At 40.3% G+C, this 23,552-nt stretch overlaps 1 pseudogene; it reads right to left on the bottom strand.

The window, feature by feature from the left end:
* Positions 1 to 404: 404 nt before the first annotated feature.
* On the bottom strand, positions 405 to 1,301 carry LOC122496054 (annotated as a pseudogene).
* Between the last annotated feature and the right edge of the window lie 22,251 nt (positions 1,302 to 23,552).

Here is a 23,552-nt window from a genome sequence, read left to right as displayed (position 1 = left end):
GAATATTCAGACTTCTTTAGTTGTATTTTATATTTAAATATCTCCCCACCTATATTCTGAGTCAAGATACTTGACCAAAAGGGTTGATTTAAGAAGGTATTTAGCTTTATAGCAACAGCTTTCCATCTACAGTTACCACCTTAAAGGAATTGACATAACTAACAATGTTAGTTCCCTTTTGAACAGTGTGCAATAATTTATGTCAACCCTGTATAAAGTCATATAGGTACCCAAAAATGGAACAATTACGTACAGTTCAACGGAAGTCTAGTGTTACATTGCCCCTACCCCCACCCCCAATCTAAAAATTAACCAATGAAACAAAATGTATCAACTCTGGTTGACTTGGTTTCAGGAAAATCACATGTGAGAATTACCAGTACAACATTGTCCTTATCTTATCCTCAGTCATTGACAAGAGTTTTGTAGGCCACCATGCTATTTTCTTTGTGGATCGTGGTGGCAGATGAATGAAGACAGACCTCCTCAGAATTCGTAATGAACTGTGGTCCCAACCCTTTCCATTTTTCAGGTACAACCATATCCTTTACAAATCAGTGGAACAGGAAACTTCCAACAGTGGCAGGAATGTCACTGTAGCTGTGATCCGTCTGATCACGGAACGGATTTCATCTTGGATAAGTTTTGGAGACTTTTCTCTGGGTGCACTGTCATCTTTTGCTGTCTTGTCGCACTCAATATCAATTGCCACCTTTCAAGGACCTCACCACTTTCAACATTCGAGATGACTGTCTCCAGCTTCTGAACTGAACACTTATGTAGCCAATCTTTTGGTTGTCCCACCCCATTATTTAGGTCTTTTTTTTTTTAAGGTTTATTTACTCTGAGAGAGAAAGAAAATGAGCAGGAGGGGGCAGAGAGAGAGGGAGACACAGAATCCGAAGCAGGCTCCAGGCTCTGAGCTGTCAGCACAGAGCCCGACGTGGGGCTTGAACTCAAGAGTTGTGAGATCATGACCTGAGCGGAAGTCAGATGCTCAACCACCTGAGCCACTGTGGCGCCTCTAGGTATTTTATGAACTCAGGATCAGTGGTTACAAGCAAGGCGAGTCCATATTTCTGCACTCTAGTAAAGGTTTCAGATGGTTATATGGCATGCTGATGTAAAATGGTGTTGAAGCCAAATGAGAACTTGGCCATGACTTCGGCACTTCTGGGAGCAGCTGCAGTGCCAAGGGCAGGCCTATAGACGGTGGAGCAAAGGAGCAGGCTCCACCTGGCAGACAGAGACAGGGAGAACTCCCACAGCACTTCCCCACCACTTGTTTCAAAAGTATCAGTGGTTTTTTAATATTTATTTCTTTTTGTTATTATTTCCAGTCTCAGGACCCTAGTTTCCATACAGAGCACCTGATGTGGCCTTGAGTACCTTAGGAGATACATGACTGTTCTGGAAGCAACAAGGAAATAGCACTTCACTAAAACCAAGCTTGTCCCTAAATAGCCAACGCAGTCACCTGCTATTTTAACCTTCTTCATAAAAACCCATGGGTGTAATAATGAACTCTTCCTTAGTTTTTACCTCCTTCCTTAGTTTTTACCTCCTTCCTCAGAATTCTCTTTTTCTATATATAGGGCTGAGAAGGTCTGTAGAAATCCATTGAAGTGTTGTGAAAAGGCCCTACATTAAAAGGGCTTAGGGGCACCTGGGTGGTGCAGTGGGTTAAGCGTTCGACTTCAGCCAGGTCACGCTCTCAAGGTCCGTGAGTTTGAGCCCCGCGTCAGGCTCTGGGCTGATGGCTCGGAGCCTGGAGCCTGTTTCCGATTCTGTGTCTCCCTCTCTCTCTGCCCCTCCCCTGTTCATGCTCTGTCTCTCTCTGTCCCAAAAATAAATAAACGTTGAAAAAAAAAATTTTTTTAAATAAAAAAAAAAAAGGGCTTAGAAATGTTCAGGCTACTCTGTCCTGGCATTTGTTTAAAAAAAAAAAAATGATGATGAAGAGCCTGGGCTTTGGACTTAGATAGTCATGGACCTGATTGAGTTCAAGTACATACATACATCCATGACTTTGGACAAGTCATTTACTCAGGAAGCCCCACTCAAAAATGAGGTTTATTATGAAAGTAAATGCCTATGTGCTTAGAATAATAAATGCTAAAGGAATAGTAGCTGTCTTATGATTAAGACCATTTATCAGAATCTGTTCCAGATTACCTTTTTCTGTCTCGTTTCATGGTGTGCAGTGTTTAGGACACTGGACCACTTGCTGATTCTTGAACACTCAGTGCTTTATCATGCTCTGTTAGTTTGTTTGTCCTACCCTTCTTCATGGAACACTCACTTGTCTGCCTGTCAAGTGCTGAGCCACCCTCCAGGGCCTAGTTCATAAGACATGTGTCCTGAGAAACCTTCCCTGAGCTCCCCACTCACAATCAAACTCCTTTGTGCCCCTGTGGCACTTAGAACTTTGTTTACACATCCAAAAAGGCTGCTTACAAAATTGTCTAATGGTCTAAGTGTGTGTCTGTGAGCTCCATGAGGGTCTGCATACCAATCGGGCTCATGGATGCTCTGTGAGTATCCCCAGAAGGAATGGATTGAATTCTGTTTTGGTTTGAGCAAGTAGAACATTCAAGAAGGGATGAACTATAATTTCCTTTTTTTAATTTTTAAAAATTTTTTAAATTAAAAAAATTTTTTAAATATTTATTTTATTTATTTTTGAGAGGCAGAGAGAGACAGTATGAGCGGGAGAGGGCAGAGAGAGAGAGAGAGGGAGACCCAGAATATGAAGCAGGCTCCAGGCTCTGAGCCATCAGCCCAGAGCCCGACGTGGGGCTCAAACTCACGAGCCATAAGATCATGACCTGAGCCGAAGTCGGACGCTCAACCGACTGAGCCACCCAGGCGCCCCGAAGTATGATTTCATAAAGGCCCTTCTTGCAAGACCCCAAAGACAGAGAAGAGAAAGCACTTGACAGTGGAGGCCTTCCTGCTTTTACTAGAGAAAATAACAGAATGGAATGGAAGAGAAGAAGGTGTTTCCAGGGAAGTTTTCAAAAATCTTTCTCTTCCTTTCTCTTCCTCTCACTTACATAGCTAAGTAAATGTTCACAAAGTACCCTCCCTGAGCCAGGGACTATGGAAGGTGCTGGAAATGCACTGAGAAACAAGGTAGTCTAGATTCCTGGTCATACATAGTAATAGTCCTTTGTCCTTTCCTACACACAGATATATTGTGTCCTCCTGGAATCTAGTCTCCTTTAAGGCACAATTCTCCAGATTTATGTAAACCAACTGCAACATGACTGAATCTTTCACTTGGCCTTTGGAGCCTACAACCGTCTCTGGGTGGCGTTGGCCCAAAGGATCAACTCTTTCGCATTTGTCGTGTTACCAGGTATTGGGACCATTATTGTTTGACAGGTGTTAACTTGTCCACGTTATTCTCCTCCGCACTGCAAGCAGAATAAGAAATAATTGCTTTATCTTTGGAAACCATCAAAGCTTTAGGACTAATGCAAACATTGAAATAATTGTAGAAGCCTTGCTTTTATTATCTGGCGGCTACTCGGTTGCAGCTTGGCTTCCCTGGTTTGTGCTCCTTAGTGATTAGGACTCATTGTGTTTATGATACAAATTCACTCACACGTTTTTCAAAATGGTTGTGTGCATGAATTGGACTGGGTTTAGTTTCCTTTTTCTTTCCAGGTGAGCTTAAAAATCCAGAGGGGGGGAACCCCACAGCAGAACAGGAGCATGAGACGCATGCCCCCCCCCCCCCGCCTCCTTTATCCATTTCTAACTAACGCTTTTCATCTCCGAGAGTACATGAATATGTAAGTGTAAGCGCGGCTTATTGTGAACTCAGAACAAAGGGTAGTGCTGTAGATTTCAATGCGTTTGGACCATAATGTGCTGCTTTCTTGATAATGGGCTCTTGGCATTGAAATGAAAAGCAAACATATCATTAAGGAGGCGCTCCATAAAAACTGTCTGTCATATATCTTAAGCTTCATTAGTTTAGATTAATGACTTACTGGATATACATGACAATAGGTGAAGCAAATCTTTGTTTATTTATTGACAATTAAACGTGGCAGTGACATGCACACACAGGCTTCCCTCTGATTAGTTCCATGTTTTAAAGTAACTTTGTGTTATAAAACTTGTTAACTACAGTATCATTTTATTGAGCTCTGCAGGGTGAATGATGTGATCTACATTGAAAGACATCAATATTGCTGCCATTTCTTGCAGCCACTGGAGCATTGTGCTCACAGATTGGAGTTGATATCTCATTGTACAAATTCAGGGACCCAGAAAATGTCCAGTTATTGAGCCTCTGCCCTGTGAGGACAATGTTCTATTCATGGGATCTGGGTGCAAGGTCACAGACTGAAACCTGAATGAAGGAAAAGATTCAAATTCGCTTCACAGTTTTGCCGCGGACCTCCCTGAAATCCAGTGTTTGGAAAGCACAGAGCTTTTCTCAGAGTATCCTACTGCAGAATAATGCCTCCTAATGCCGTGCAAAGGAGGGTATAAATAAATATAGCACTTTCTAATTAGAAGGCTGCTCTGGACTGAGCAAGCTTACCTTTTAAAAAGATGCTGATGTGTCTGTATTATGTTGATTGTGTTGACACAAGAAAGCTTCCCAGAACACCTCACCCAGATGTACCATTTGAGAAGAAATTGGGAAGGCAGGGGAGAGGGAAGAGGAGAAGAAGGGAGAAGGGCAATGTGGCATAAAATTTATCTGCTTGCTAGTCTCTCTGAAATATTTGTGGTTTGCCTTTCCATGAATTCCAAAGTTGGAGGCTGTCAGTGATAATCAGCCCTTCCCATCACGGACACCCTGTGGTTCTCCTTAATAGCTCCCTTTTATGTGCCGTCAGCCCTCTAAAATATATTTAGAAAAGACTTATTTAGAAGGAGGCATAAAATAAAATCCGTGTTGTGGTTGAGTATTACAAATGATTTCTGGACTCCATTCTGTGCTATTAGGTTCTCTGTAGAATTTTCATACAGAGTAGAAAATAAACTCTCAGCCAGCTTGAAAGAGAACTCGTCTGACAAAAGAAACCAGCTTATTGTACAAAGCCACTCACAACATCTAGTAAAGGCAGATCTCCCTGAACACTGGAGTCCAGTGAAGCATCTTTGCTCTACTTGGGAAATATTGGCCCCAAGCTACGCACCTCGTGATCTTTCCTATAGAACATCCTGAGCAGAATCTGAATGCAAAGGAAAGGACGAAGTTAATCCAAGTATTGTCTGATTTTGTCCACAGCCCCTAATTTAGTTCATGCATAGACCTTGTCTTACGATGACTTGGCAATCATTTTGTTCTGTTAATGTTTCATGTGTTTGTTATGGAAGATCGATCCCTACAATAGCAGAGTAATCAAACGCTGCTCCTTGAATTACACTTTTCTTTTTCTCCTCATTAAGTAAGCCCCACTCCCCCATTCCTCCCCCAGTGCCCCAACCTTTCGTACAGGTCAGCAACTGTCACCTCTTTGCCTGGGAACAGTGGGCTGGCGTGTCTAACCCTGAGGACAGGGTCTTCAGAAGGCAGCATGGTGGGAGTAATAAAAATTTGCCCTCATTTCTTGTCTGTCTTCTACAGAGTTTGTCCTTTGGGATAGTGCTAACCCCTCCCAGAGGGGCAAGGCCAGTATGCTGAGGCCAGGTCTGAGAATCTCCTCTAGGGGCCATGAATGAACATGGGCACTGGGGATTAAAAACTAACCTTTACCTGTGTCCTGGCTGCTGACCCTTCTTTCTTCTTCCTACATTTGAAGACTTGAAAGTCCTGCTGAAGCACTGATAGGGTGAGTTTTGGATTTCTCCAGCATTTCCATGCTAACCGTTCCCATTGGGTCCTTCTGGAAGCTTCTCACAACATCATCACTGTCATCAGTTAGCAATGAAGAGTTCCCGGGTGACCAGCCACTTGTTCCTTTTCGTGGCGGGTCACATCCTTATTTTTAAAAAGACACTTTCTGGCAGAGAAAAGTCTGTTTGTACTTGGAAAGAGAAAAATGGACAGAATTTTCCTAAGAAAGGTGTTCATGATCACTGTGAAAATCTCACGGGTTCATTTATTTATCTGTACATGGAAACTTTTTCTTCTTTGTGATTTTGGAGAAATGTTTTGAATTTCTGTCTTGATATTGTTTCATTATCTTTTATGAAGAAATAACGGTCTGCAAAGATTTATCTGTGGTTTGTATCTATGGTTCATGTTTATGAACTAAGTTTTTTTTTTTAATAACTGGGAGCTGTTAGATTGTAATATACATCTGAAATGATGTAAGAAAACTGGTCAAAAGATAAATGGACTAAAGCGTGTTTTATTATTGGACAATGGTGCTGACGCTGACACAGAATTATGTAAAAGAAATCAGTGATAAGGTTTTGTATTAGATCAGAAACAGCTGAGCTCTCACAAACTAAGATCCTTACCAAACCACAAAATTCAAGGTAAAACATCTGCACTTTTGAGATAATGAACAATTTTTTCTTCCAAAACAAGCAAACGAACATGCTAAACTTTCCTAATGCCAAATTAAACCAAAGCTGTAAATATTTTTTTCCTATGAGGAGAAAACAGTTGTATTTGTCCAGTACCACAAACACTGCCTCATTAGGCTTGGTTTACCTATTAGAAGGAGAGAGTCACACGCTAGCCAGGAGCTCCTAAAGCACTAATTCTTTCCCTAAAATGCTTTGCTTATTTTATTTTGTTCTCCTTTGTTCACAAGACTCGGCCTTTCTTTGAAAATTGCACCCTCTTTTCTCTGTTGCAGTGTTCTGAGGCTTCGAATACAAATGATCATTTACAAATTGAAGGTTAACACAGAAATGCATTGTACTTGTGATTTGATGAGTAAAAACAAATCACAAAATAAGAACAAATAGCAGTATTATCCCACGGGAAAGAGCCTTGTGTATTGATCTATTATTTCCCAGCTTGAAATGTGCCACTATTGTAGTTCTACTTGATTATGAGGCTTTTTTATCACTTCCCCTGGTTGATTCAACTTGAGTGCTTCTGACATTTGCAAAGTTCCTCACATATTCTGCTGAGCAGCAGGGGAAACCTTGTTAATGAAGAAATAACAAGCTGAAGATTTGAATAAATATTTAGCTGATTGAAAGGAGGTATACAGTTAATTTTTTTTTTTTAATGCTGACAACTTAGGAAACTCACCAGCGTGCTTTGCTTGTGTTAGCTAAAAAATGGGTTCTAGTAGAGTTTTTTTACTGCACCACAGGGCACTTTCATTTCCTGATTCTATTATAAACTAAGTGGCCACCTGAACCTGCCAATGAACTTGTTCTATTGTGTTTTTCTATTTTTAATCCTGAAAGAGTAAACACATTTCTCATCAGATGTGTTACAGGGTACCATACATTGGAGAGATTTATGAAGGTGCCATTGGGTGATTACAGAATCATTCATTTATAAATAAGTGTCCGTTCTGAGAGGAAACTATAAATGAGAGCAGCATGTTCATCCTTCCACAAATCTATATTATAAAAGTGTGTAGGTATATATTTTTTAATACTTGCTATAGTGGCATGGAAACAGTCTAGATTTTATGCCTTTTTACCTTGTGTTTTCAGTCCTAACATATGATTAACGTTCTGGTCTTATAAGCAAGGTGGTGTCTTATGAGACTCACGGTAGCAGCTGTGCAAAGGAACATAATGGTTCCATCAGGCTTCAAGGATTAATTTCTAGAGCCCCGTGAGCGTGGTTGAACTGTTTAAGGAGTGGTTGCTGGTGGACACGGGCACCAAGTGGAAACTCTTGTTTTGTCCCATACAGTGTGGTTCTGTCCCCTGAGAGAGGGCTTCTAAGACATGTACCTATGCTTTCAGAGCACTTTTGGCATACGTGGTGTAGTATCCTGATCTGAGAATATCTGAAGCTATCTTCCAAAGAGCCCTCCACATACCAAAATCTTTGAAAAAGACTCTTCTTTGAACAAATGTATTGGGTGAAGGTGAGGAAGGACTAAAAGCACCTGGGGATGAATGTTATTTAGAAAACGTCTGCTTCCATGTGTGACCTAATGCCCAGAATCATGACACTTAAGGTTGGAAGGTAGTCTAAGCATCCCAAAAGATGCTCAAGTAACCTCTACAAACATCCTGGAGAAGTCCATAATTAAATGAACAATCAATCTCAGGCACAAGGGGGCAGACAACTATTTCTCGAAGAAGCCTACACGGTCTTTGCACAGACGTCGTTGGAAAGTTTTTTGTATTGAGCCCAAATTTGCTTCTCGCTTTTACCAAGATCCTCGTTCTGCTTTTTGGGCCAGACAAAACTGGTATCCTCTTACTTGTCCGCTTCCACTTCTAATTCTTGAAAGTAGCAGTGCTGTTCCTCTTTTATATACTAAATACCCATCAGTCCCTCTGGATCAGTGTTTCTAACTTCACCTGCATGCGATTCATTGGGGAAAATTAAAATACAGATGGTTTTTCCAGAGCATTTGATTCGGTGGGTCTGTGTTACAGTGGAGAAATCTGCCCACGCAGGAAATAGAGGTATTGTTGTTATGATAATGTTTACCTAGCACTTACTCTGTGCTCAATATTTGTTCCCCTTTATCAAAAGAGCTTAAGGGGAAATAATTCTATAAAACAAATAAAAGAAGAATTTCTCTACTCGAAGGGAGTTGGCAATCTTGAGTTCGACATGATTCCCTCTCAACTCTGTGGCCTCTTGGTTAGCTCTGAGAACCCCTGGCATTTCTCAGAGTACCTCGTGAACATTATTGATCAATGCTAACTGAACAGGTTGAATTCGAGGTGATAGCAAACTATTCAAATGTGAGATGTTTCATTGTGGGTTGTAAATCCAAGAATTGGGTGCTTAAAATGGTCAATGTGGTTCTATATTGCAGAGTCACTTACTGGCTCTTCATGCATGGAACATCCGTTCCACCAATGCCCAAATAAATACATTTCTTGAGAAAGACTTGTGTAGCCATGTTTTGGGAACTGGAAATTTAATATTGACACATGAGCTATTTGATATTTAAAGAGACCAAGCTTTTTTACATATGACACAGTTAATGGGTTGATGATTTCTCCATCCTCATCTAATGAATCACTTAAGTCTATAATATAATGAAGAATATTTTGCCATGAGAGGAAGAATAATCATCATAGAAAAATTGCACTCCCTTCATGAAAGCTGAATTTTGAGAGTTCGGCCTACAGATTTCATAGAAGGAAATGCTATATGTAAAATTCACATATTCCACTTCTCAGACTGTGGCTTGTTATCTTAATGCACAAACAAAAACACAAACTCTTACTGAAGAGTTTCAGTAAATCCCCCTTTGCCCATTTTGTTTTGAATTCACTGAAAGGTCAGGAATAACAGTGGCATGTATCAGTTACATTTGTAGAGGGTATAAATTTCATATGTAAATGAATTTAATAGACTGCCTTAGAGGATGCAAAGCCTTGCTGTTTAGTTGTAATCTTGATTCTGGGAAGCAAATTTGCAATTGTTGATGGATACTGTCCTTAGGTTCAATCATCGGCAGATGTTAACTAAACTACAAAAGCATCATTTGGCTGTGGCAACCTGTTAGCCATGGGGATTATCAGATTAAAAATGGAAGTGCGCTCATTACTGAATCAACATTATGTGTCAACAGTACTTTCTGGGTCATGCATAATAAATATGAATATTATCTTGGACAAAAAAAATTACTGGCTTTCTGCAACATGTAATATTGAGAAAAAAATTGACTCTTATTGTTAATCCTGTTCATAATCATTGCTAGCGAAAATAGTGTTATATCAGTGTGTTTTTAGTCCTATGAAGAGGCAATGTTGCTGTAATTTAACAGAACTGAGTCAGTTCTTAAAATAGAGATGTTTGTAGAACAGAGAAGGACAATTCATCAACTTTAATGGAAGTATCCAGTGAGAATATCCAGCTCCCCTTGTTCCAAATTTGTGTTCATAAAACAACCTCTGCTTTTATAATTTGTTTTCCTGGGGAGATGTATCTATCAAGATTGGGCTTGCAGATAGTCTCCATTTGTAAATCAGGTATGTCTGTCTTTGAAACCTATTGAATTTATATCTGGTTGATGAGGCTGTCGTTTGTAAGTTTACTTAGCTCTACTGTTCCCTTTTAGCTTGATCAATAATGGGTGTCCTTAAAAAGTCGAATTTGAAGTTTTGTGACTCTAAGGCCAGAGACTGGAATTTTGCTCTTCTACTGAAGTGCAAAGACCGGAAGGCCTATCTTTCTGACATTTTAAAAGCTTGTCGGCACCATTTGTCTTATCTATTATTATTGAAACAAGAAGGAATCTATGACATTTCTTTTTTTAATTTTAATTTTTATTTGAGAGAGAGAGAGCATGTGAACTGGGGAGAGGGGCAGAGGGAGAGAGAGAGACAGAGAGGCTCTGCGTTGATGCAAGGCTTGGTCCCATGACCCTGGGATCATGACCTAGACTGAAATCAAGAGCTGAATGCTCAACTGACTGAGCTACTCAAGGGCTCCTGTTTATGACATTTCTAATGCAAATCAGAATTGGAGAATTTTCTGATTCTTTGTTCCTTCTGAGTTGTAAATCCTTTTGTGGATCTATGGTAGACCATCCCATTGCTGGCCCTGCCTCCTGATGTTTATGTCCACATGTGATCGATCCCTCTCAAGTTGACCACAGGCTTGGCCACTTGACTTGCTTTGGCCAATAGAATGCTAGCAAGTGAGATATAAGCAGAACCTTTATAATCATTTGCACAATGGGCCTTGTTCACTTGGAAGGCTATCTTTTGGAAGCCAGTTGCCATGCTGTAGGGAAACTTGTGCTAGACTGAAATGGTGATGGCCAAATGGAAGTAGGCAGGGGCCTTAGAGGATGAAAAGACATCTTAGAAGTTCCAGCCCCAGCCATGGTCCCAGCTGCAAGTGCTCAGTGAAAGACCTTCGCTCCATCCTGTGAAGCAGAAGAGAAACCCAGAAGAACAGCCATCTGAATGTACAGAATTTTGATAAATAATCAATCATTACCCCTTTAAGCCAGTCAGTTTTGTGGAGTGGTTTGTTGCACAGCAGTAGCTAAACGAAACAGGGTTCTTTTACCATAGCTGCAGATCCCTTTATCTTAAATAGATCAGTATTAAATATTCAAAGGAAATGATATCTAGTTTCAGGGGATAGCTTACTGAGTAGTACTTATCCAAAGTCCCTTAAGCCCATTTTTTAAAAACCTCTTTCCATACTTGAATGGTATTATACTGCCATCTGGCGGCAAAGACTAACTGTTCTGGCTGTTTTATGGAATCTGGGGCATTTAGCCAGTTCAAATATGAAAATGCACACAGAAGCGCAGAGAACTCAGGGAACCAAAGCGAACAAGGAGGAACATTTTGTGCGGTAAACGTGCTGGGAACGACCTGAGTGCATGCCCAGTGCAGGAATGCTGTGGCCAGCTCACGGCTCTTAGTTCCTAATCTCTCCAGAACTGCTGTGGACTGCGGGCAAATGTGGTGCCACGGCAAGCAGGCTGCCTTTCACCACTTTTCTCCTAGGCTAGGAGAGAGAAGGGGGTGGTACTCGGAGGTGAAAATGTACTTCCTGCTTCTTTCTTCGTCATGTGAGCATGAAGTGAAATGGCCCTCAGCACTCTCGGGGATTTGCTAAACCTTTTTGATGTGGGCAGAGACTGCCCTGAGTGGGGTGGAAAGTGGGTAGGCGGTGGAAAACGAGAGAGTGTTCAGGTGCTGCCTTCCTTTGATATTACCATGCTTGCTTTGCAGTCATCAGCAGGAACCCGGACTATCAGGAAGCAAAGCAAAGAAAGGCTGCCTGCTGAATGACTCAGCAAGCATGACCACCTGGCTCAGCCTTCCTCGCTCCGCCATGGGCTCTCTCCCCTTGGAACTGAGCTGCTTTAGGTTTGGGTCTAGGGTTCTGTCATTAGGAATGCCCTTTCTTTTCAAGGTAGACAGAAGGGGCAACTCAAATACTTCCGGGGCTTGAAAAGCATATACTGTGTAAGAACCACAAATGTCTTTCTGGAGTTCATTATTTTTTTGTCAAAGAACAACAATAATTATTTTTTTGTTGTGAATTTCCCACCAAGAGACATCAGCACAACGCCTATTCTCATAAGTAGTGGGTGTTCATTTGTGTGCATGCTAATTCTAGAAAAGAAAAAAAAAACCCACCTTCTTCCAAGTAAAATGGTTTTATCTGAACTTACAATGTTGAAGGAAACACAGTACTTACATTATCTTTTCAAGTTGAAGTAAATTCCTCTTAACATAATATATATTACAATAATAGCATCTAGTTAAGATTTCATTATGACATTGCAGTTCACTATAATACACAATCCCTGCCATGTTTTTATAAAACATTACTCGGTATGAAATATTCACATTAACTACAATTGCTGAAATGACTGATGTTTAAATCTAGCGACAGTTTCCATCATTATTAAACTTCATTATAAAATAAAGTATGTGGGTGGAATTGTGGCTTGATGCTTTTGTAATTTGCTCTCTACCTTTTCAACGTACTTTTCAGTTACATCAACTGAATCATTTCATCTTATAGACGTAAAGATGAAGGAAAAGAACAAAAACATGGCCATTAACAGAAGCAGTGCAAATGTGCATAGTTAATGGAAACCATTTTGACATTTTGTATTTGATTCCATGGTGTACCTACTCAAACAATTTCAATGGCATATTAGAACAAAATGCTACATTGTGCTCTTCGCTAAGAATGCAAGTAATAGACTTCAAAAATTACCTTTTCACTGAAAGTATTATCTGCTGGAAATGAAGAAATGTTTTACATTATGAGAGGCTGATAGCAGCCAGAGGAAGCGGTGAGCTGGCATGGTAGCTCAGGCAGGGGAGGGATTTGACTCTTTACTCTCCAAAATGCACTCTTTCATTTGATAAAGCACAACAAAAATAATCTTCAAATTCGTGGGTTCTGATTTTTTACATCTGTCGACTGCACTGTTACTAATCCAAGTAAAGGCTTGTGTCCGTTAAGATAGAACCCGGATCTCTCCTTGCTAAGGCACGATCACTGCTTTTGAATATGTTGATTTTGATTCTGAGACACACACTTGCTTTGTAAAAATAAATAGGAAGTTTAAAAATATCTGGCCATAGGAAAAGTAGCTACTTGGCCTCCCGTTGTGCATACCAATAGGCAGCTTTTATTTATTGGGAACAAATATAAGTCCTATGGATTTTATTAAAGATGAGACTTATTAGGAGTATTTTGATGCCGGACAAGAGCGAAGGTTCTGACATGTTGAGGGAGCAGCCCCAATTGTGGAAAGTGTTTACACACTCTGTATCTTTCATCAAAGAACTTTCACGTAGGAATATCTTATCTGATTTTCTTCACAACTTTGTGAAACAAGCATTATTTCCTCCCATTCTTCTCATCTGAAAACGAACTTGGAGAAAAGAGGTGGTTTGCTCAAGTTCACACGACTAATAAGAGACCTAGCCGGGAAATGAACTTGCCTCTTGAATCTGAGGAAAACGTGGAGGTAGGGAGAAAAAAAGAGGAAACAAATCAGTGCTACCAGACCAAGCGTAAGAAGGCTTTTAATTGGGGCTGGGCAGGTTTTAACTCTGCATGTTGACACTGATTCGAGAGTAGAAGGGAGACTGGTTGAAGAGATGTCAGTGATAAAACCTGAAGATGGTTTTGTTTTCAGCAATATGCATAGTATCGATAGTGACTTGATATCTGACAGTAGGTTCCAGCAGAAAGAAATATCAAAGTCTGACTTCCTGTATCCCTCCCCCTCCCCTGCGGCTCACTGCACTGATATGATAACACACACTGTCCATCGTTGGCAAAAGCCCGACGCTGACCTCAGTGAATCTCTGCCCTGGTGCCTTGGCAATTTGATGGGAAAGGGGGAGGCAGAATCTGGGTCCGAGCTACGTGGAAACCCAAAGACCTACTTCCGTAACAGATATGCTTTGAGGAGAGAAGGCAAAAGAGAGGAAGCCTGTTGCAACAACCTTTTCACTACCTTCTATTCTCTTTGTATATTTTTGCAAGGCAGCTTGTAACCCAAGTTTCTAGCTCTTGGTCCACTGCAGGCACCAAATGAACACCAACAATTTGGAATGTCTCACGTTCCCACTGTTCAAGATCGGGCCTTGGATGAAAATTTACCCTCCTCATTGCTTGTCCAGTAGTTAGAGATTGGATGGAAACCTTTCCTTGTGGAGAGGCTAAGAGTCCTGAACACCCAAAATATCGACTTCTGTGTTATCTCAGAGAAGAAAAATGATAAATGTCTACAAATCCCCACGTTGCCAAAAAACATTTTAATGTGAAAACAGAAATTGGTCAATTCACCAGTTTTGCTGGTCTTAGACATCAACTGATGAACTAAGAGCATTGGCTTACTTGAAATTCTAAATCTTATTGTCCTGGCCAATTCCTAAGACAATCGAAACAATTGTGCGTGTATGTTTTGTGGGAAGAGATGTATAACGTGAAAACTCTTTCTTTAAAACTAGCTTCTTCCTTGGGGCGCCTGGGTGGCTCAGTCGGGTAAGTGTCTGACTTCGGCTCAGGTCATGATCTCGTGATCTGTGAGTTGGAGCCCCGCATCGGGCTCTGTGCTGACAGCTCAGAGCCTGGAGCCTGTTTCGGATTCTGTGTCTCCCTCTCTCTCTGCCCCTCCCCTGTTCATGCTCTGTCTCTCTCTTCTCAAAAATAAATAAACGTTAAAAAAAAAAATTAAAAAAAAAAAACCTAGCTTCTTCCTTAGCATGGACAACTTACTTTTCTAGAGAAGTCAGAGGGCCACTTCATGTTGGAAGAAGGCGTATGATAATAAGCATGACCGTGCTGAGTATACAGCCCCCAGTGATAGTCCTTTCTTAAGTATCTCCATTTGAGACTAAATATGTCAACAACTAGTGCATTTCTCATGGTTTAGAAGGCACAGTGTTGTTTCCTCAGCTGTAATTCATCTTTGCAGCTTCCATTTTTAAGGGGGGCATTTTTTTCAGTTCCAAAGTAAAGTTCACATCTCCAGGAAGGGCAGGCTCTAGTTTCCCTATGAAGAAGCAATTGTGACATTTTCTGGTTGAGGAATTTCTCAAGACCAACTTCCATATAAGAGCGTCTGCTATAAGCTGAATTGCTAGTTCTCGTGGGCAAGCAGGGGACTCATCATTAGCCATTTGGCTATGTGGTTTGTCAGAAGAATTGTGGGATGTGGCGACTAAGCCAGGGCAGTGCAGTGGTTCTGTCCAGGGAGCAAGAACACAGCAAGTTACAAAGGATCGGGAGAATTGCGAGAGATGTCACATGGGTATGTTGGGGTGGGGGATGGAAAGTCTGTGCTCACGGTGGTGTTCAGAAGCTCAGTCCCAAGCACATTCGATAGCAGACAAGGAGGCACAAACGTAGTAAGGGTGGGGGTTGGGGCTTTGGGAATGCTCAGGAGCTCGGCTCTTACTGGCTCACAGCCCGAAAAATACTAGGTCTCAGGCCCTGGTGGGGTTGGACTGATGGACTTTCTCAGACTAATAGGTTATGGGGAGTCAACACAGTTCATCTTTTGGCAAAATGTGAACCATGGAAACATACAAGGCTGATATGCTCCTGTACTTACACATTAAAGGTTAGGGAGTTGGTTGGGACAGATTTCTGGCAGCATTTTGACTTGATGGGCACTGCTTACAAGGACAACTGCAAGGTTTTTAAGAGTTTTCTTTTGGAACAATTCAGGTGCTGGACTGATTCAGATGCCTGGACCTCAGGTGCCCCAAGTGCAGGGAACAAGTTTTGCTGATTATTGGGAGGAGGGGGACACATACGGCCTGCCTGATGCCAGGTAGACAGGTGCGTAGGCAGAGACAAGTGACCTATTTAAGCATATGCTTCTTTGTGGAAGCTGACGGTAATAATTCTCACGATAGCTGCTATTCAATAAACATGTACACAGGTTTTGGTTGTTCACATTAAGGTAGTTATGCGAAGAATGTGTACCGTGGTGCATTTGCAACTTACATTTGGACCATGACCTATTCAGAAATGGAAGTGTTTTCTAAAATGAGAAAAGGCATTTTTCTTGAGAGAAACGAGAAAAGAAAATACACTCTAGAAAAATCTGCCAGTGAATTTCAGAGATATCTGTCGAAAACTGTATAGTTTTCATCAAACAGGACTTTAAAGTATTAACTGTTGTCACTTAAACCAATAAGCCGGGTCTTAAACTCTAGGCATGTGCATTGGAAACCACATACAATGAAGAAACAACTGCAAAAAGGATGATCACGTGACGTGTGAGGAAAGACAGACAATGATGCCAGGTGGTGCCTCGGAGCATAATAACGAGAACAGTATGTCAAAGCACAGCAATCAATACCAAAGAAAAATCAACACATATTCAGTATCTTCCTTACAGTGCTAAGCTGATTATCCACTTCACGTAATTGAGGCAGTGAGATGAATGTGTTCAGCAGCCTTTATTTTTCTGGTTTAGAATGCAGAGCTAGGTATAAAGGTTAACTGGTATCTTACATTGCTCATGATTCCCTACCTCAGTCATAGATTTCCAAGGAGAGACATGCCTTTTCCAAAGAAAGACTGAGTAATGCTACCTACGTGGTTTCTATCATTTTAAACCGTGCTATCAGTGTAAAGTGCTGTAAAAAGAGTAACTTATGATGTTTTCAATTGCATGCACATATACATAAATACATGTATACAAGCATGAAAGCATGTAGACAAGCTTATGTACATAGCCACTTGTATCACTTGAAGGCTTCAGGTGCATGAACGTCAAATGCATGAACTGCCAACACCCTTTTAGAACAGACTGTCCTGTTTTACATCTCCCCCTCTAAAGAGGAAGTTCAGTCTGTCTGAATGGGAGACTTGCACTCTTGGTCTTGGATAACCCCACACTGAGGAACTTTTCCAGGTCTCCATGGGGAATTAGAGAATGCCTGTTCCCCTTAAACCCTTCAAGACGATATGTCTGTCTTTACTGGCAAAACATTCTGTTACTTTATCACTCTGTTTCATCATTTTTAAAGGTTAAAATCTCTAATGTGTTAGCTTACAAGCTTTGTTGTTTTCTGCCTTCTGGGGAAGTACCCTTCATGAAAGAATATCATGGTAACATGATTGTCTTAACTTCCTGTTCACAAACCTAAAGTTCTTAGTTCCTTTAACATCTCCTAGATAATCCCTTAGAATCCTTCTTTTTCAGGATTTAATCTGAATCTTCTCTAAGCCTACATACGTCTCCAAGTCTCCATATTTTAGCATTCTACTCCTCCTTCAAGGGCCAAGTTCAGTTATACTTCCTCAATAGACCACTACCCTGAGAATGACCAATATCTCATTCTTTTGAACTCCTCATAATATTCTTCTTTAGCGCATGTCAAGAGCAGTGTGGAGGTTAATAGCATAGCCTCCAGAGTCAACAGATCTCAGTTTGAATCCTAGTTTTGTCATTCCCTTTGGACAAGTTGACTAACACGTCTAAGCTGCATGTCTTCCCTTTGTGCAGATGAAGCATTCAAGCATTCCATACAAATTAGCTTTCAGTATCGCATTTCTGGATTGCACAGATTTCCTTATGTATAAATGCTTTATGCAGTGGGTGTCTACAAGCAGACCCCCAACTGTGCATGTTATGGGATCAGACACACTACCAGGCTTATTTAGAGGGATGTGGGATCAGCAACTCAAGCACTGATTTTTATGAGGATTCTAGGGGATTCAAGGCAAGGAATATACCGATGGGTGGTGAAAGTCAAGGCGGCGATTTTTAAGTATGCTTTTTCTCAAATGATCTTTCAGTCCAGACCCCCAAGGTTTCTACCTAAGACGTGGGATAAATGAGTTCCATTTAATAGCTTATAAAAATAATAGGAGTGTGTCAAGAAAATCTCTAAAATATACTGAAGGCAAATGTCAACATGATTTTGTGCCTCAGGCTGCAGACTGTGATGTTATTGGGCCGAGAATATTTTTCCGTCTATTTTAGTAAAGTGACTCTTGAAGCATTCATGGCACAAGTAGCACAAAGAGGACTCTCTATGGCAGATAGTTGGCCACAAGAAGAGGGGAAAGCCACAGTCATCTCTGGGATCCAAGGACCTTGGGTGCTGGACCTCACTGTGTATGCTGTGGTGTCAGAAAACAGTAGAGGATTGCATGAAACTCACAGGGTGTGCATGAAAAGTAAACCACAGGAGTATCCAGAAAAGTATCCAGGAGAACTAGATGTTCCGGCACACTTTTGATACCATAGCAGAACCTGAGGATTTTCTTAATTACTCAGATGAGCTTAAGATAGAGTGGGATTGCCATGTTCTGCAGAAGGATGTTCATCTGGAAAAGGACAACATCATTTTTATTATTTATTAAGCACGCCTTCACTGCAGGGGATACATCTTTATTAAGAAGTCTGGATTGTTATAGCAGACCATCAGAGGAAATAGATCAGGGGCTGAACATTGAAAGCATGAAGATTAAATTAATCTAAAATAATACCGGATCCAGCATATTCGAACTCTATCAGTTGTCCGGAGGAAAATCGCCCTTGTTCAATCAAACTTGAAGGAACATTCACAAGATGTTAATGAAGTCCCTAGAAGATGAAAAACATTGGGAGCATTTCACTCTTTTAGTGAACTGATTGAGAAAGGTGGTAGGAATGAATAAAATTAAGGTAGATGTGACTTGAGACAAAGAGTACAAAAAAATGCAGACTCTAGAAGACCCCGGAAGGATTTACCTGGGCATGTGGTTCTAATACTCAGTAAATCATACGTCAGCCACAGGACAAGAAAAACAGAATGCCAAAAAGTATTATGAAAAGCTGGTATGAAATGTAAATTGGCACCCACTGATTTTGATACAATTTCTTTATCCTGGAAATCTTAATTCCACTTGGTGAATATATTTTAAGAAAAGAATTCAAAAGTGGAAAAGCTAGTGGATACCATTTTTTTTAAGGTTTAGCATCGGGTTTAGAGGATATTAATTAGGGTATAACCACGTTATAGACAGTCACACAATTTTTAAAAATGATGTTTATACATCTGTGCTAATGTAGAAAGTATTGTGTCATCATATTAAGGGAGACAATCCAGAATTTTATTTTATATACATATATATATGTATATAAAACATGTTTTTGGCTATATATACACACACACACATACATATAATATTTATATAAATATATATGAATATATATCAATTTATATGTACACATAAATATAAGCTTTTACATAGATGCTATATCTAAATAGACATTATATATATATTAAATATATATATAAAACAGCTATGTTATTACATAGCTGAGAAAATCTAGAAAAGTGCATGCCAAAATTAAGAGTGATTGTCTTTAGGTGGTGAGACTATGAATATTTTTTAAATATATTTTCTTTCTTTTTCAACATTGTGAATCATGAGTATGTATTGCAAGTATAATAAAAATGAAATAAAAGTATTTACATTTCAAAAAACATATACTGCCAAATTACCCTATCAGATAGTTGTATCTATTTCATCCCTGCCTGTGAAAGAGTCCACTTCCCACACCCTCAGTCGTCAGGATAGTATTGTACCCATTTTTGTGTTCCTTCCATAGCAAATGACAGTGCCCGCCATCTTGTTGCATGAATGCTTACCCTAAGGTATTTTCTGCAATCAGTGGCTTTCTCTTCACTCCTACAGCCCCCCTCCTTGTATTCCTTGACCACATTTCTGCGATGGCCTGTAATATCCTTACACCTTGTTTCCTTTCCTCCTCCTACTTGGGCGACTTCCAGTTTCTTAATTTTTTAAGAAATAAGAAGAAAAATGATTAAAAAAATGCTTGAAAGACATTAGAAAGAAGAGCAAGGAGACTCAACTTATTTCCCTATGAAACAGTATCACATGGTGCCATGCAGACACCCCTTCTGGGAAAGCTGTTAAAGATTGCAAATGAAAGGGAAAGAAAATGAATCATTTCCATGCCTATGGGACAGGAAAGAAGTTAAAGATAAGTAAAAGATAGTCTCTGAAAAAAAGAAATAAAGTAAATCAAGATTAAAAACTGTGCTCCCCCCCTCCGCCTTCTTCACAGAATCCACTTGCGGTTTCTTTATCCTGCTATAATGTGGCACAGGCACTCTGGATGCTATGAGATGGGAGACAAGAATATGAACAATGAACTGAATTTTTTCTTGCCTCCTCTAAAATTGGTCTTCGGCTAAGTGAAAAGGAAGGTTTGATTGCTACATGTATCTCTCCAGAATTCAAACCAAGACTTAACTTGTCTCTAACAAAACTAACCTGAAATGAAATAAATCACAGCTTACAGAAGACAGTTTTGCTCCTCCTTTAAAAAAAAATGTTATAATCTAGTTCATTGAGGTTTGAGGTGCACTAGGTTGAGCATTAATTGTGAACAGGTAACAAATGCTAGGAACTTACATTTTCTGAAATTTTAGCCCCACCCCCTCCCTATGTTGTGTGGAATCTGAGAGTAGGAAAGACTACAGAGTTTGCTTTGGATACTTTGGTGTGGTTGCTATGACAACAAAACTTTAGGGCATTGTTGTCTACATGGACTAGCAAAATGACAGATGGCCCATTATGAAACTGTACATATTTGGAGATGAAAAGAAAATACATCACTCTCAAGTCCGTTCATTGTGCTGTTGCAAAAATGTTGGGGTATGATTACTGAGGGGAGTGAGAATAGGTGACCAGAAAGGAAAGGTTAAAATAAAGCTTTATTCATCTCGAAACCATGTCAGCTGACTTGAAGATTGCTTGTAGGGCTTTGCCTCTCCCCACCCATACAGAGAAGTCTACCTCTCAGGTATTTATTTGGCACCACTCAGTGCAACTTTGAAACTTCCTATATTATGACTACAGTTAGGAGGCCAAAATAAAACAGGGTAAAGACAACGGGGGAGGGGGGGGGAACTCTCATGTAATTACCACTGGGTAAGTGTGGGTTCCTTCCCCATCCTTGGGTGCTCTTGACAGGGTGTTGGGTGATGTCGAGGATCGAATGGCCGGAAAGGTTGAGTATTTTTCCTTGCAGTTCTGTATAAGATACAACCTCCTGGGATGACTGGTCCAAATGAATAATAACAAACTTCAAACACATGATGTGAAGTTCTGAGCTAGATCCTGAAAATCATCATCGCAGATTCAGGAGATAAGTTTAGGCACTTATTGTAAAAGGCTTAGTGGTTTTGGCTGGTCGACTCAGTAGGGGTAAATGCTGTGACGTATCTGCCAATTGGTACTGAATATTACCAAGATGTTGATGCCGTAGTCAAGGAAAGTGATAGTCTTCTGACTCAGTGATCATTTTTCAGGATGTCTATACCTGCAGGTCCACTTACCATCTATTTATCTCTTAGTCCACACCCATCTATGTGTAACTGGCTGAAAATCTCTGATAATGAGTGGATCTTAAGTGAGGCCATTAGGCCACATGTTAATGGAACCAGACAAATTTGACCTGTTTTCAAATTTTTTTTTTTTTCAACGTTTATTTATTTTTGGGACAGAGAGAGACAGAGCATGAACGGGGGAGGGGCAGAGAGAGAGGGAGACACAGAATTGGAAGCAGGCTCCAGGCTCTGAGCCATCAGCCCAGAGCCTGACGCGGGGCTCGAACTCCCGGACCGCGAGATCGTGACCTGGCTGAAGTCGGACGCTTAACCGACTGCGCCACCCAGGCGCCCCGACCTGTTTTCAAATACAAAGGATGATACAAAGGATGATGATGATGAAGCAGGGGATTGTCTGTTGTCCCAACGGAGATCTTCCAGAAGAAATGTCTCAGCTTAATGTTTTGAAAACTTTCTGACGGCTTTCTCAAGATAGCATGCCGCCTTAAAAGGTAGTGAATTCCCTTGTATTAAAAGTTATCAAGCATCCGTGTGTGTGGCCTCAGGGCATGCATGTATGTGGTCAGAAGGACTTAATTATCAGGCTGGAGCCTTGGCTACATGGTTTCAAGTCCTCTCCCAGAGTTGACATCCACTATTCTATGGTCCCTGAGCTGGGCCTACTGTGCTCATCAAACTCCTGACCCATGAAAGCTCTACATTCTTGAGGCCCAGACACTTCTAGGCAGGGTCCACAAATCATTCACAAAATTGGATAGTGTAGTTGAGAATGAGGATATAAGGACAAGGCCAGCATGACTAGATTTATTCTTTTTGATGGCTCTTTGGCATATTTTTAACCTTGGCCTCTAAGGATATAAAGTCAATACATTAACCCTGATGACACTACCTCTTTACAAAGATTCTTATTTAAGTAATAGAAACATAAGGCTTGTCAAACCGAGGAAATGAGTCCATTTCGCCCTTCTAAGAGCTCCTGCAGTAAATCAAAACATATTATGTTGAATAACGCTTTCTCATATTTTAATAGCATAACGTTTATCGAGAAGTAGGTTTGCTGCTTAGAATTTTTGTTGAGTGTCATAAAATGTTATTAAAAAATCTTTAATCTTGGGAGATAGGAGTATGTGTATTGCTAATACACATACACACAAATGTGTAAGTACTATTCATTTTTCGCATGTTGGCATGTTGTAAAATTGTGTTTTCTTTTCATTCCTAGATGTTGTAAATAAACTGGATTCGTACAGTAGGTTTTTGTCAGACTCCCAGAAAGACAATTTTATTTTATAGCATATCCTAGAGTGACAGCCAGAAACTGTTCTGCACCACCTCAGTACAAACAAAATTAGCTTTTCACAATATTTTTGCAGATGTTAAAGGTCATTAATAGAATGAAACCAGATGACTAAAGCAATACATTTGGAATGATTGGGTTTTATTTTTCTGCCTCGCTTAAAGACACAGAGTCCCATTCTCTCTCTTACTTGGCTGCATTTCATCTTTTCTTTTTTTTTTTCTTCAGTTATTTAATGGTTTCCAAAATCATAAAAGTGAAAGTGGTAGGATATGTATTTCTTGGCTTATATCACCTTCCTTGTTTGACAGAGTTGGAATTTTATAAGGATGAAAATAGTATTAACTGTTCAAAAAACCACACTGTTTAACAATTGCCCTAGCTTTCTGTTTTTACTGAGGTCAAATTTTTGTTATGAGTCACTTGAAAGCCTCTTTCCAATTAAAAAGAGGAGAACAGATAATTAACTGTAAGAAATGCTACTAGATTCCTCTTTGGGAAAAGAAGGGAGAGAGCTCTTTTTTAAAGTGCCCGTGACTTAGATTAAGCCGTGCTGTGTGCTTTGTCAGGACAGCCCTGGAGGGCACGCTGGCTCCCTAGACTTTTGTTTGTAACGTCTGGGCCGCGAGGAAGCAGCTACAGTTAGTTAATACCTACAAGTGGACATGGTTATGATAGCAATCTTTACAGATCAGTTTGAAATTCATACTTCTGTCATGATCCTGCCTTTAGTATTCAGTAAAGGATAAGTTGGAAAAAATTCTCTTTATGTAGGTTAAAACAAAACAAAACACAATTCGCTTTTTTTTTTTTTTAAGTGAAAATGAGGTAGCAACAAGAA

This window comes from Prionailurus bengalensis, chromosome F2, assembly GCF_016509475.1.
Source record: "Prionailurus bengalensis isolate Pbe53 chromosome F2, Fcat_Pben_1.1_paternal_pri, whole genome shotgun sequence".
Classification (NCBI taxonomy): Eukaryota; Metazoa; Chordata; class Mammalia; order Carnivora; family Felidae; genus Prionailurus; species Prionailurus bengalensis.
Note: the sequence above shows the minus strand (reverse complement) of the source record. Positions and strands in the feature narration are given on the sequence as shown.